Source organism: Dendrobates tinctorius, unplaced genomic scaffold (assembly GCF_039654945.1).
Source record: "Dendrobates tinctorius isolate UK_male_01 unplaced genomic scaffold, ASM3965494v1 ptg000119l, whole genome shotgun sequence".
Lineage (NCBI taxonomy): Eukaryota > Metazoa > Chordata > Amphibia > Anura > Dendrobatidae > Dendrobates > Dendrobates tinctorius.
The window spans coordinates 1,767,550-1,782,348 of NW_027361787.1; the positions used below are offsets into that span (position 1 = coordinate 1,767,550).

Sequence of the window (14,799 nt, forward strand, 5' to 3'; positions counted from 1 at the left end):
AGAAGCCTGTATAAAATGTAGGGGGGCCCCAGCGCGGATCGGGCTGCCAGCATGGTCGGGCCCCCCTAATCACCGGGCCCCATACACATGTAAGGCCTGTCATGCCCTGATGGCGGCCCTGGTTTCAGGATGCTTGACAGTTGGCATGAGACAAGACTGGTGGTAGCGCTCACCTGGTCTTCTCCGAATAAGCTGTTTTCCAGATGTCCCAAACAATCGAAAAGGGGATTCATCAGAGAAAATGACTTTACCCCAGTCCTCAGCAGTCCACTCCCTGTACCTCTTGCAGAATATCAGTCTGTCCATGATGTTTTTTCTGGAGAGAAGTGGCTTCTTTGCTGTCCTCCTTGAGACCAGGCCTTGCTCCAAGAGTCTCCGCCTCACAGCGTGTGCAGAAGCACTCACACCTGCCTGCTGCCATTCCTGAGCAAGCTCTGCACTGCTGGTAGTCCGATCCCACAGCTGAAGCACTTTTAAGAGACGGTCCTGGCGCTTGCTGGTCTTTCTTGGGCGCCCTGGAGCCTTTTTGGCAACAAGGGAACCTCTCTCCTTGAAGTTCTTGATGATGCGATAGATTGTTGACTGAGGTGCATTCTTTCTAGCTGCGATACTCTTCCCTGTTAGACCATTTTTGTGCAGTGCAATGATGACTGCACGTGTTTCTTTAGAGATAACCATGGTTAACAGAAGAGAAACAATGATGCCAAGCACCAGCCTCCTTTTAAAGTGTCCAGTGGTGTCATTCTTACTTAATCATGACAGATTGATCTCCAGCCCTGTCCTCATCAACACCCACACCTGTGTTAATGGAGCAATCACTGAAACGATGTTAGCTGGTCCTTTTAAGGCAGGGCTGCAATGATGTTGAAATGTATTTTGGGGGATAAAGTTAATTTTCTAGGCAAATATTGACTTTGCAAGTAATTGCTGTTAAGCTGATCACTCTTTATAACATTCTGGAGTATATGCAAATTGCCATTAGAAAAAATGAAGCAGTAGACTTTGTAAAAATTATTATTTGTGTCATTCTCAAAATTTTTAGCCATGGCTGTACAGACCAAAGTTTGGACACACCTTCTCATTCAAAGAGTTTGCTTTATTTTCATGACTATGAAAATTGTAGATTCACTCTGAAGGCATCAAAGCTATGAATTAACACATGTGGAATTATATAATTAACAAAAAAGTGTGAAACAACTGAAAATGTGTCTTATATTCTAGGTTCTTCAAAGTAGCCACCTTTTGCTTTGATTACTGCTTTGCACACTCTTGGCATTCTATTGATGAGCTTCAAGAGGTAGTCACTGGAAATGGACTTCCAACAGTCTTGAAGGAGTTCCCAGAGATGCTTAGCACTTGTTGGCCCTTTGGCCTTCACTCTGCGGTCCAGCTCACCCCAAACCATCTCGATTGGGTTCAGGTCTGGTGACTGTGGAGGCCAGGTCATCTGGCGTAGCACCCGATCACTCTCCTTCTTGGTCAAATAGCCCTTACACAGCCTGGAGGTGTGTTTGAGGTCATTGTCCTGTTGAAAAATAAATGATGGTCCAGCTAAACACAAACCGGATGGAATAGCATGCCGCTGCAAGATGCTGTGGTGGCCATGCTGGTTCAGTATGCCTTCAATTTTGAATAAATCCCCAACAGTGTCACCAGTAAAGCACCCCCACACCATCACACCTCCTCCTCCATGCTTCACGGTGGGAACCAGGTATGTAGAGTCCATCCGTTCACCTTTTCTGCGTCGCACAAAGACAAGGTGGTTGGAACCAAAGATCTCAAATTTGGACTCATCAGACCAAAGCACAGATTTCCACTGGTCTAATGTCCATTCCTTGAGTTCTTTAGCCCAAACAAGTCTCTTCTGCTTGTTGCCTGTCCTTAGCAGTGGTTTCCTAGCAGCTATTTTACCATGAAGGCCTGCTGCACAAAGTCTCCTCTTAGCAGTTGTTGTAGAGATGTGTCTGCTGCTAGAACTCTGTGTGGCATTGACCTGGTCTCTGATCTGAGCTGCTGTTAACCTGCGATTTCTGAGGCTGGTGACTCGGATGAACTTATCCTCCGCAGCAGAGGTGACTCTTGGTCTTCCTTTCCTGGAGCGGTCCTCATGTGAGCCAGTTTCTTTGTAGCGCTTGATGGTTTTTGCCACTGCACGTGGGGACACTTTCAAAGTTTTCCCAATTTTTCGGACTGACTGACCTTCATTTCTTAAAGTAATAATGGCCAATCGTTTTTCTTTACTCAGCTGCTTTTTTCTTGCCATAATACAAATTCTAATAGTCTATTCAGTAGGACTATCAGCTGTGTATCCACCAGACTTCTGCACAACTGATGGTCCCAACCCCATTTATAAGGCAAGAAATCCCACTTATTAAACCATAGTCATGAAAATAAAGAATATGCTTTGATTGAGGTGTTTCCAAACCTTTGGTCTGTAGTGTGTGTGTATATATATATATATATATATATATATATATATATATATATATACACACACACACACTATGACTTATCTCGGCTAAGACAAAGCCTAGATCCTCAGGCTACATCCACATCATGGGCGTAGCCAGGATCAAACCTGGGGGGGGCAGAACCTCATACTGCACACCCCTACACTTGAAAATAAAGCCTGCACCTTAAGAAGATGTGGTGGTGAATGCAGTATATTTATTCCAACTATCAGTTGATGTTACTGAAGACGAGCAATGCCTGTCCTGGGCGTCCTTTTGGGCAGCTATGAGGTGGACCTGACTGGTGCTAAAAAAAAGGAGTGTTAGTCTGTGTGCTATCCGGCTTTCATTCTTTTTGGTACAGATATGATATGGATAGACAGATATATAAATAAAAGCAGATTAGAAATCTGCTCTGATATTGAAAACATTATCTATGAGCTCAAAAACCTTTCAGGTGATGCAGTTTTTAAAAAGCTGATCTGCTTTTGCAACTGAAAAACGTATCCTCAAAAAACGCAGCAAAAACGCTGTGTGTGAATGTAGCCTTAGATCAGGAATAGAACAGCCATTTATAGGACATTTCATAACTTTCCCAAATTCCTATGAAAAAATATTCAGCACATTCTGCATTGAACTACTGTACCCAATTTATTATATATTTTAGGAGTCGGAATCGGTCCATTTTATACCAACTCCGACTCCACCAAAATGAGCTCCGACTCCACAGCCCTACATACTAAGGTTGTGTTTTATCTCCCGTCCACCACACTCCAGCTCCGCCCCCCAAGCACCATCCTCTGCTCCCCCCCCATGCTCAGCCTCTGCTCCCCCCCCCATGCTCAGCCTCTGCTCCCCCCCCATGCTCAGCCTCTGCTGCTCCCCCCCATGCTCAGCCTCTGCTCCCCCCCCCATGCTCAGCCTCTGCTCCCCCCCCATGCTCAGCCTCTGCTCCCCCCCCATGCTCAGCCTCTGCTCCCCCCCCCCCATGCTCAGCCTCTGCTCCCCCCCCCCCCCCCCATGCTCAGCCTCTGCTCCCCCCCCCCCCCATGCTCAGCCTCTGCTCCCCCCCCCATGCTCAGCCTCTGCTCCCCCCCCCCATGCTCAGCCTCTGCTCCCCCCCCATGCTCAGCCTCTGCTCCCCCCCCATGCTCAGCCTCTGCTCCCCCCCCATGCTCAGCCTCTGCTCCCCCCCATGCTCAGCCTCTGCTCCCCCCCCCATGCTCAGCCTCTGCTCCCCCCCCCATGCTCAGCCTCTGCTCCCCCCCCCATGCTCAGCCTCTGCTCCCCCCCCATGCTCAGCCTCTGCTCCCCCCCCATGCTCAGCCTCTGCTCCCCCCCATGCTCAGCCTCTGCTCCCCCCCATGCTCAGCCTCTGCTCCCCCCCCCCCCCCCATGCTCAGCCTCTGCTCCCCCCCCCCCCCCATGCTCAGCCTCTGCTCCCCCCCCCCCATGCTCAGCCTCTGCTCCCCCCCCATGCTCAGCCTCTGCTCCCCCCCATGCTCAGCCTCTGCTCCCCCCATGCTCAGCCTCTGCTCCCCCCCCCCATGCTCAGCCTCTGCTCCCCCCCCCCCATGCTCAGCCTCTGCTCCCCCCCCCCCCCCATGCTCAGCCTCTGCTCCCCCCCCCATGCTCAGCCTCTGCTCCCCCTCCCATGCTCAGCCTCTGCTCCTCCTCATGCTCAGCCTCTGCTCCCCCCCCCCATGCTCAGCCTCTGCTCCCCCCCCCATGCTCAGCCTCTGCTCCCCCCCCATGCTCAGCCTCTGCTCCCCCCCCCATGCTCAGCCTCTGCTCCCCCCCTCCCATGCTCAGCCTCTGCTCCCCCCCATGCTCAGCCTCTGCTCCCCCCCATGCTCAGCCTCTGCTCCCCCCCCATGCTCAGCCTCTGCTCCCCCCCATGCTCAGCCTCTGCTCCCCCCCATGCTCAGCCTCTGCTCCCCCCACTCTCCCCCCACACACCGTCTCCCTTCTGTCCTCTGCGGGGTGTCGCCGCTCCCTCCTCCGGGCTTTGTGTTGTGCCGCGCTCTTCCCCGCTGACAGCTCCGCTCCTCTGCTGCGCGCTCTCCACAGCAAACATTACGACACCACCGTCGCCTCCTCCATGACTCAGTCCGGCCTCCCACGTCTCCTCACCACACGTCACTTCCCCGCCCGGCCGCCATTTTAGTTCCTGTGGTGGCGGAGCACAGGCGGAAGTGCCGCCATCTGTAGCAGCGGCTGCGGTCCTCCTCACCGTGTCTCCGCCGAGTCAGGAGGTTTTCGTGAGGGGGAGATCTCGGCGGCCTGATACCATAATGCCGTCCACCCCGCTCCGTGTGGCCGTGGTGTGCTCCAGAACCGCAGCATGGAGGCGCACAATCTCCTCAGGTAATGGCGGAGCCCCTTCTTCTTCAGTCTGTGCGCGTAGTTCGGGGCCGTGTGAGGCCGGTGATGTCTCTAGGCCTCTGTATGTGATGGAGGACCCTGGGAGCGGCCATACCTTCTTACACACACCTCCATGGTGGCCTTTTCCCCCTCAGATGTAGGAAAATTACACATTTGTAACTGAATGTGTTAGAAACTTTTTTTGGGTGGGAACTTGCGCCATATAGCAACTCTCCGGCCATTTTTTTTAAAATTCTTTTATATGACTGGGAAAAAATTAAAAGCATAACAGTAGTCGCCTTTTCAGTTACCGGGGCCGACTAGGCCTCACACGGGTTCTGGTCGGGTCGTCATCAGTCCAGTCTGGGCAGGTGGTGTGTATATATATAATTTAGTTTTCACCCCCCCCCAGTCTCTCCGCTAGTTTTAAGCTTCAGGGGCCTGAAGGTCCTGGAAACCCTTTTATTTCGAGTGATTTCTGGCCGAAGCAAACTTAGGTTTGTTTGTGTCTGGTGGAAACTGATTGCCTTCACTCTGTTTTTTTTTCTGTTTTTGGAGTAAAAAAAAAATATATATATATATTAGGTTCTTTTCACACCAGGACGTGTACACTGAATATATTCTATAGGGTATAACAGGCACCCGTCTGCCGAGAGAACGTCCTTCTCAAATCCATCTGACCACTGTACATCCAAAAACACTTACCAGCTGATTCATCAGTTTAAATTTTTTTTTTTTTTTTTAAGCCAAACAATGTCTCTTGATGTTTTTACAGCCTCTCTGTTAACTTTGTGAAAAGTTGAATAAAATGCCTTTATCTACGATCATCTGATGACTTGTTACAAAGAAATTAGACATGGACAGAGTTTTGAATATTGGAATATTACAATTTTTTCTCATGTAGGGTGACCAGCCAATGTTACTGGGCACAGTGAGGCTACATGAAAGCTCCACATGTCCACTGTTAACTCCTGGTGGATTGTTTTATTAGTAATCTGTTCATTGTGGTATAAGTTGTATGCACAACTTTTTGTGTTTTTTGTGTTGTATTTGAATTCAAATGGAATTTGAATTCAGGGGGTCAGAGCCTGGCTGTCCATGGATAAAAGTGGTCCTTGTGGTGCAGGCTTGAGGGTGCACAAATGCCCAACAGAGCACCACACAGCCCCAAGAACTGCTCCCTCACCTCAGTCTGGTAATTAGCTTTCAAATGACATCCCAATGTCCCCTCTGGCTTTGCCAGAAGTCCCACCAGGGGCCCCAATGTCTGATTTGCACAGCAGATTTGTACTGAAGTCCCTGGTGGTGCAAACTCTTGTGTCACCAGGGAGCATGTCAATGTCAGCAGTCAGGATGGCCTAGTGGTCTAAGGCACTGTGTTCAGGTTGCAGTCTCCCGTGGAGGCGTGGGTTCGAATCCCACTCCTGACAGCAGCAGTACTGGTCCCTGGAGGTGCAAGCTGTTGCGCACCAGGGAGCGTGTTAAGCGTCTGCAGTCACCACATGTGGAGGCGTGGGTTCAAATCCCACTCCTTGACAGCAGCAGTACTGGTCCCTGGAGGTGCAAGCTGTTGTGCACCAGGGAGCGTGTTCAGCGTCTGCAGTCACCACGTGGAGGCGTGGGTTCGAATCCCACTCCTGACAGCGACAGTTTTTTTTAATTTTTTTAAAGAAAAGAAAATAAACCTAGTGGCAGCATGTGTAATAACAGTCTCCAAGTCTTATAGCCTAATGTATACACCATAAATATTTATATGTGTGTCTATACAGTTGGTGTATATATGTGTGAGTATATTTTTTAGCCTTAAAGTTTTGATTCTCCATCCTCATTTCTTTCTTTTCCAAATCAAAAAAACACTCGTGTGAGAGCAATCTGCATCCAAAAAAACTTAGGGATAGGGACAATTTAGTGAGTACGTCGGGCTCCCTTAAAAGGTCAATTCACCCAACGAACAAGGGTGCTGCTGCTTGCTCGTCGGGTGAGATGGGCAGCACGATTATTATCATCTAACACGCTTTCCTAGGATAATCTGCCAACACAAATCTCTTCTTGAATGGACAATCGTTTCTTAAATGACAATTTATGCTGATAAAAAAAACCAAAAGCTCTAAATTAGGAAGGAGGCTGGAGGGGGGGGCGTCAGGGACTGGAGGGGGGAGACAGAGGCTGGAGGAGGAAGTGTGGTGGTGTAGACGGGGCTGCGGGAGGCTGTGTGGTGCTGTAGAGCGGGTTGCGGGAGGCTGTGTGGTGGTGTAGAGGCCTACAGGGCCACACAGCCCCCTGGTGTGACTTCCCGAGTGCCATGACAGCTGACTGTATATACATGTTTACACATACATGTATGTACATGTGCCATGACCGCTCCTTAGACCATACATACATGGATTGTCACTTACCCAAACCGAGGATGAAGAGGCTTAGCTGCTCCACATGATGATGGTGGCCGGAGAGCTGTGTTCCTCCATAGCGATGTCGTCCATTAGGCAAACTTGGTGTCCTTGTCCCGCCAGTTCTTGAGCCAGTTTAGTGTCCACGATGCCTTGTTACCTATTGGAAAAAAAAGGGAAAAGGAAATTATTGAATTTTGACATAGAATAAAAATTAAGTCCTATGAATTGTACTGGTACATTAACCCCTTTTTCTACGAGCGTATATTGCCAGCAGAGACACAGAGAGCGGGCGACTGCCCCAAGTGTTACCTACTGAGAGACAGAGAAATAAAAAAACAATAATTAATAAGGGAAATATTGCATTCATAATTAGTGTTCACAGCAGAGTGACAACACAGCCCCCCTAACCCTCCCCTACCCCACAGGGAACGCCTGTACCCCGCCATGCCCCCCACAGCTGTGCCCATACACTGTCCTCACCTCCCCCTGCAGGGACCACCTGTCTCCCACGCAGTGCCCCCCACAGCTGACCCCAAACACTCTGCAGGGACCCCCTGTCTCCCACGCAGTGCCCCCCACAGCTGACCCCATACACTCTGCAGGGACCCCCTGTCTCCCCCGTAGTGCCCCCCACAGCTGACCCCATACACTCTGCAGGGACCCCCTGCCTCCCCCCACAGCTGACCCCATACAGGCATACAGTTACCGGCCGGCAGCTCCAAGGTTCAAATCTGGCGCTCAGGTGACGTCATTGTTGCTGCAGTTAGACCGAGAAAGCAGGGGGTGGGCTCGGAGCCACGTGACACAGAGCCCGGCCGCCCATCCCCCAGCCTCACTGTACTGCAAGCCAGGGAGAGACTGTTTGTGTGCTGCACGGCGCTGACTCCGCACCCCGAGCCAGGGGATGAGTCACAGGCAGTTCGGCGTGTCACACGACTCCTCCCTCTTCCACCTTCTATGCAGGCCGGATCTTGGTTCCCATAGCACAGTGACCCTGCCCACCGGCCAGTCACTGCCGCCCCTCCCCCACCACTAAGCGATCTTACACAGCAGCACAGAGCCAGGGAGGAGATGGGAGATGACCCCGCACCACACAGCGGAGCACTATGAGCCCTGGGGGTGCAGCGCTGACCCCGCCCACGCCGCACAGCGCAGCGCTATAAGCCCTGGGGGCGCAGCGCTGACCCCACCCACCCCGCACCACACAGCGGAGCACTATGAGCCCTGGGGGCGCAGCGCTGACCCTGCCCACCCCGCACCACACAGCGCAGCACTATGAGCCCTCGGGGCAGTCTCCCGTAGAGGCGTGGGTTCGAATCCCACTCCTGACAGCAGCAGTACTGGTCCCTGGAGGTGCAAGCTGTTGTGCACCAGGGAGCGTGTTCAGCGTCTGCAGTCACCACGTGGAGGCGTGGGTTCGAATCCCACTCCACACAGCGCAGCACTATGAGCCCTCGGGGCGCAGCCAGGGGTGGGATTCAGCGGGTTCTCCCCGGTTCGGTGGAACCGGTTGTTAAAGCTATTGCTCTCATTTTTGGCACCATTAGCCGGCTCTCACTTTTGAAAATGAGATTTCAAATTTTGAGGTCTGCGGCAGATTCTTTCCGGCGTCCATGCTCCCGGAGGCCACTGCAACATGGCGGCGGCCAGCAAGGGAAGTGCGGGGGCCTCCGGGCTGCGAAGAAATCGCGGCGGAGCCGCCGTCCCTGTACCGGAGCACAGCCCGCTGCCACCACCGCACCGCAGAGCGCCGCCCGCTGCCACCACCACAGCTGCCCCTGCCCCAGCACAGCTGCCCCTGCCCCAGCGCTGCTGCTGCCCCTGCCCCAGCGCTGCTGCTGCCCCTGCCCCAGCGCTGCTGCTGCCCCTGCCCCAGCGCTGCTGCTGCCCCTGCCCCAGCGCTGCTGCTGCCCCTGCCCCAGCGCTGCTGCTGCCCCTGCCCCAGCGCTGCTGCTGCCCCTGCCCCAGCGCTGCTGCTGCCCCTGCCTCAGCGCTGCTGCTGCCCCTGCCTCAGCGCTGCTGCTGCCCCTGCCTCAGCGCTGCTGCTGCCCCTGCCTCAGCGCTGCTGCTGCCCCTGCCTCAGCGCTGCTGCTGCCCCTGCCTCAGCGCTGCTGCTGCCCCTGCCTCAGCGCTGCTGCTGCCCCTGCCTCAGCGCTGCTGCTGCCCCTGCCTCAGCGCTGCTGCTGCCCCTGCCTCAGCGCTGCTGCTGCCCCTGCCCCAGCGCTGCTGCTGCCCCTGCCCCAGCGCTGCTGCTGCCCCTGCCTCAGCGCAGCTGCCTCTCCCCCAGCGCAGCTGCCCCAGCACAACCAACCTGCCCTAGCACAGAGCCGCCACCGCACGAGCCTGGACCACTGAATGACCCCTGTGACTACTTCACCTGTGCCAGATCCCTTCCCAGGTAAGCTGAATTCGGACTGTAAGACGGACCCCCATTTGACACATTATTTTTTTTCCCCCTATTTTCCTACTGAAAATTGGGGTGTTCTTATGGTCCGTTGCATCTTATAGTCCGAAAAATACGGTAATTTATCCTGAGTTTACAGAGTCTGCAACTTTTCTATCTAGCCAGTTAGAAGTGACTCATTGTAACACTTAGGGTACCGTTACACCTAGCGATGCACCAGCGATCCCGACTAGCGATATGACGCGGTCAGGATCGCTGGTGCATCGCTAGGTGGTCGCTAGTGAGCTGCTACACAGGCAGATCTCACCAGCGACATTGCTGGGGACGGGGATCGCTACTTACCTGTCAGACGCGGCGATCCTGCGTCCTCCCGCCCTGGGCGCCACAGGAAGCCCAGCAGGAAGTGGCCGACGAGGAATGGACCAGGAGCTTCTCGCGCGATCAGTGATAACCAGCGGGGGAGCCGGTCGGAGGTAAGTATCACATGCAGGGATATCGCTAGCAATATCGCTGCAACGTCACAAAATCGGTGACTTTACAGCAATATAGAATCATAGAATCGTAGAGTTGGAAGGGACCTCCTGGGCCATCTGGTCCAACCCCCTGCTCAAAGCAGGATTCGCTAAATCATCCCAGTCAGATGTCTGTCCAGCCTCTGTTTGAAGACTTCCATTGAAGGAGAACTCACCACTTCTCGTGGCAGCCTGTTCCACTCATTGATCACTCTAACTGTCAAAAAGTTTTTTCTAATATCTAATGTGTCTCTTCCCATTCAGTTTCATCCCATTGCTTCTAGTCTTTCCTTGTGCAAATGAGAATAAAGTTGATCCTTCTACAATGTGACAGCCCTTTAGATATTTGTAGACAGCTATTAAGTCTCCTCTCAGTCTTCTCTTTTGCAAACTAAACATTCCCAAATCCTGCAACCTTTCCTCATAAGACAGGGTTTGCAGACCGGTCACCATTCTGGTCGCTCTTTTCTGAACTTGCTCCAGTTTGTTGATGTCTTTTTTAAAATGTGGTGCCCAAAACTGGACACAATATTCCAGATGAGGTCTGACCAAAGAGGAGTAGAGGGAAATAATGACTTCACGTGATCTAGACTGTATGCTTCTGTTAATACATCCTAGAATTGCATTTGCCTTTTTTGCTGCTGCATCACACTGTTGACTCATATTCAGTCTGTGATCTATTAGTATACCCAAGTCTTTTTCACATGTGCTGTCACTTAGCCCTATTCCTCCCATTCTATATATGCTTTTTTCATTTTTATTGCCCAGATGTAGTACTTTGCATTTCTCCCTGTTAAAAACCATTCTGTTAGTTGCTGCCCACTTCTCCAGTTTATTTAAATCTTTTTGAATCCTCTCTCTCTCTTCTCTAGTATTAGCTATCCCTCCTAGCTTTGTGTCATCAGCAAATTTAATCAGTTTACCCTCAATTCCTTCATCTAAATCGTTGATAAAGATGTTGAACAATACAGGGCCCAGGACAGAGCCCTGTGGTACCCCACTTGAGACATTCTTCCAACTGGATGTGCAGCCATTTACGACCACTCTTTGGGTCCGATCACTAAGCCAGTTATGAATCCACCTAACAGTTGCCTTGTCCATTCCATACTTAGTCATTTTTTCAATAAGGATTGTATGAGAGACTTTGTCAAATGCTTTGCTGAAGTCAAGATATACTATATCTACAGCATTTCCTTGATCCACCCAATCAGTGATACCGTCATAGAAGGAAATTAAGTTAGTCTGACATGACTTATTAGTTAGAAACCCATGCTGACTCTGTTTAATCACTTCATTCTTATCCAGGTATTGACATACATGTTTAATAATTTGTTCAAAGATCTTTCCTGGTATAGAAGTCAGACTCACCGGCCTATAGTTGCCTGGGTCCACCTTCTTCCCCTTTTTGAAGATAGGAACAACATTTGCTCTTCTCCAGTCTTCTGGCACTTCTCCTGTTCTCCAAGAATTTTCAAAGATTATGGAGAGGGGTTCAAAAATATTGATAGCGATATCGCAGTGTGTAACGGGGTCTTTACAGACAATGGCGTTTACCATCTGTCTGCAGAACTAAAGTAATGAAAAAGAAGCTGGTAATTAGCTTTCAAATGACATCCCAATGTCCCCTCTGGCTTTACCAGAGGCCCCAATGTCTGATTTGGACAGCAGATTTGAAAAGACATTTTCAGTCTGGGGCAGTCTTGGGGGTTCTCAATCCCCTTAACTACTCTGCAGAAGGGGTCAGGCAAATCAAGCTTGGCAGGAACATCATCCAGGAGGCCACCTACATACAGCAACATCACTTGTCCCCCTGCTCCAAATGGAATTTGAATTCAGGGGGTCAGAGCCTGGCTGTCCATGGATAAAAGTGGTCCTTGTGGTGCAGGCTTGAGGGTGCACAAATGCCCAACAGAGCACCACACAGCCCCAAGAACTGCTCCCTCACCTCAGTCTGGTAATTAGCTTTCAAATGACATCCCAATGTCCCCTCTGGCTTTGCCAGAAGTCCCACCAGGGGCCCCAATGTCTGATTTGGACAGCAGATCTGTACTGAAGTCCCTGGTGGTGCAAACTCTTGTGTCACCAGGGAGCATGTCAATGTCAGCAGTCAGGATGGCCTAGTGGTCTAAGGCACTGTGTTCAGGTTGCAGTCTCCCGTGGAGGCGTGGGTTCGAATCCCACTCCTGACAGCAGCAGTACTGGTCCCTGGAGGTGCAAGCTGTTGTGCACCAGGGAGCGTGTTAAGCGTCTGCAGTCACCACATGTGGAGGCGTGGGTTCAAATCCCACTCCTTGACAGCAGCAGTACTGGTCCCTGGAGGTGCAAGCTGTTGTGCACCAGGGAGCGTGTTCAGCGTCTGCAGTCACCACGTGGAGGCGTGGGTTCGAATCCCACTCCTGACAGCGACAGTTTTTTTTTTTTTTTTTTTTTTTTAAAGAAAAGAAAATAAACCTAGTGGCAGCATGTGTAATAACAGTCTCCCGTGGAGGCGTGGGTTCGAATCCCACTCCTGACAGCAGCAGTACTGGTCCCTGGAGGTGCAAGCTGTTGCGCACCAGGGAGCGTGTTAACCGTCTGCAGTCACCACATGTGGAGGCGTGGGTTCAAATCCCACTCCTTGACAGCAGCAGTACTGGTCCCTGAAGGTGCAAGCTGTTGTGCACCAGGGAGCGTGTTCAGCGTCTGCAGTCACCACGTGGAGGCGTGGGTTCGAATCCCACTCCTGACAGCGACAGTTTTTTTTTTGTTTGTTTTTTTTTAAAGAAAAGAAAATAAACCTAGTGGCAGCATGTGTAATAACAGTCTCCAGGTCTTATAGCCTAATGTATACACCATAAATATTTATATGTGTGTCTATACAGTTGGTGTATATATGTGTGAGTATATTTTTTAGCCTTAAAGTTTTGATTCTCCATCCTCATTTCTTTCTTTTCCAAATCAAAAAAACACTCGTGTGAGAGCAATCTGCATCCAAAAAAACTTAGGGATAGGGACAATTTAGTGAGTACGTCGGGCTCCCTTAAAAGGTCAATTCACCCAACGAACAAGGGTGCTGCTTGCTCGTCGGGTGAGATGGGCAGCACGATTATTATCATTTAACACGCTTTCCTAGGATAATCTGCCAACACAAATCTCTTCTTGAATGGACAATCGTTTCTTAAATGACAATTTATGCTGATAAAAAAAACAAAAGCTCTAAATTAGGAAGGAGGCTGGAGGGGGGGGCGTCAGGGGCTTGAGGGGGGAAGACAGAGGCTGGAGGAGGAAGTGTGGTGGTGTAGACGGGAATCTATCTGATTCCCAAAAGGAAGATGGAAGTCCACAGCATCCATGGGGTCCCTAGGAATTATCTAGTGTCCAGAGTAATCATTCTAAAGACATACTAATAGGGAATTTAGATTGTGAGCCCCATCGGGGACAGTGATGATGTGTGCAAACTGTAAAGCGCTGCGGAATATGTTAGCGCTATATAAAAAAATAAAGATTGAGACACCCACGATTATTACCAGCCATGACGTCCCTGTAGTCCTGGACTTGCCGTTCCCTATTGTAAAAGGCCGGGACTTTAAATGGTTTTGGGAACTGAGGGAGGAGAGGGAAATGTCTGAAGAGAGTGCGGCAAGGTGGACTCGAGTAAAAATGGCAAGGGTTCCCCTGGTCGCCAGGGACATGGCGGCTGCAGAAAGGCAGGTCAGGCTGAACACTCTGAAGAAGAGACGGGGTCAGGTGCAAACAAACTTAATGTCCTAGATAAAGAGGTCACATTGCCGCTGACAAACCCCAGCACAGAGGTAACAGTTGATGTGCTGAAAATTAAACTGACATATTGTGATGGTGGAGATGCCTCAGCAAAGATCGTGGTAGGAGAAATCCCAGAGAGTGCAGGTGGAGTGAAAACCCACAAAGGTTATGGAGAGTGGACTGGTGGTTCATTTGCCTCAGAGGTGGTGGAAAATGACAACTGTGCCAAAATTCTGGAAGAGGAAGGGAACTATACTGAGGCGTGTGACAACAGGACAGTAGGGGGTGAGAACTCCAGAGAACCCGAGGGTGGAGAGATGGAGTCTGGGAGCGAGAACATTGACTCTTCAGAGAGCCCTGTTGAGGCCCTAGGGGTGGTTGATGGTAATGGAGGGAAGACCCACAAAAATCTTAACCTGCAGATGAAGAAATAGGTTGAACTCTGAAGCAGCAGAGAGTGGGTTGGCAAGCTGCCCCATCTGAAACTTTAATTAATGAATTTATGGTCCGACACGTGCTAGCCAAAAGGGAACAGGCTCACGAAGTGGAGATGGTTAAAGAGACAATAAGAGACCATGTCGAGCGAGAAAAGGACCTGAGACAAGTGGCTGAGTACAGAGTTGATGAGCTGGAGAAGGAAGTCTCTGAGCTCAGAGGTCACTTGTCAACGTGTCAATCAGTGAACAAGGCCATATTGGAAAATATAGAGGTGCTTATATCGTAGATAAGTCTGCTGTGGCTAGAGTGAGGATTCCGGCTGATGATGAAGCCCAGGTAGCTGGTGAAGGTGGGATGGTTCCATTCTTCCTTGTCGGATCAATCTAGAGCCTTGAGAATATCCGAATGCTCCTGGAACATCGCATGGCGTACCTAAGAGTGGTAGAGCAGCTGACACTTGAGAGACTGCAAATTAATAAACAGCTGCAGGAAAGACGAAG

The 14,799-nt window shown here is 50.9% G+C and overlaps 2 non-coding genes across 2 annotated transcripts; both read left to right on the forward strand.

The window, feature by feature from the left end:
* The first annotated feature begins 6,161 nt into the window (after nt 1-6,161).
* TRNAL-CAG (transfer RNA leucine (anticodon CAG)) lies at nt 6,162-6,244 on the forward strand. Its single transcript has one exon. It is a non-coding gene; the product is annotated as a tRNA-Leu (tRNA).
* A 5,982-nt stretch (nt 6,245-12,226) lies between these two features.
* Nucleotides 12,227-12,309, forward strand: TRNAL-CAG (transfer RNA leucine (anticodon CAG)). The gene has a single exon. It is a non-coding gene; the product is annotated as a tRNA-Leu (tRNA).
* The last annotated feature ends 2,490 nt before the right edge of the window (nt 12,310-14,799 follow it).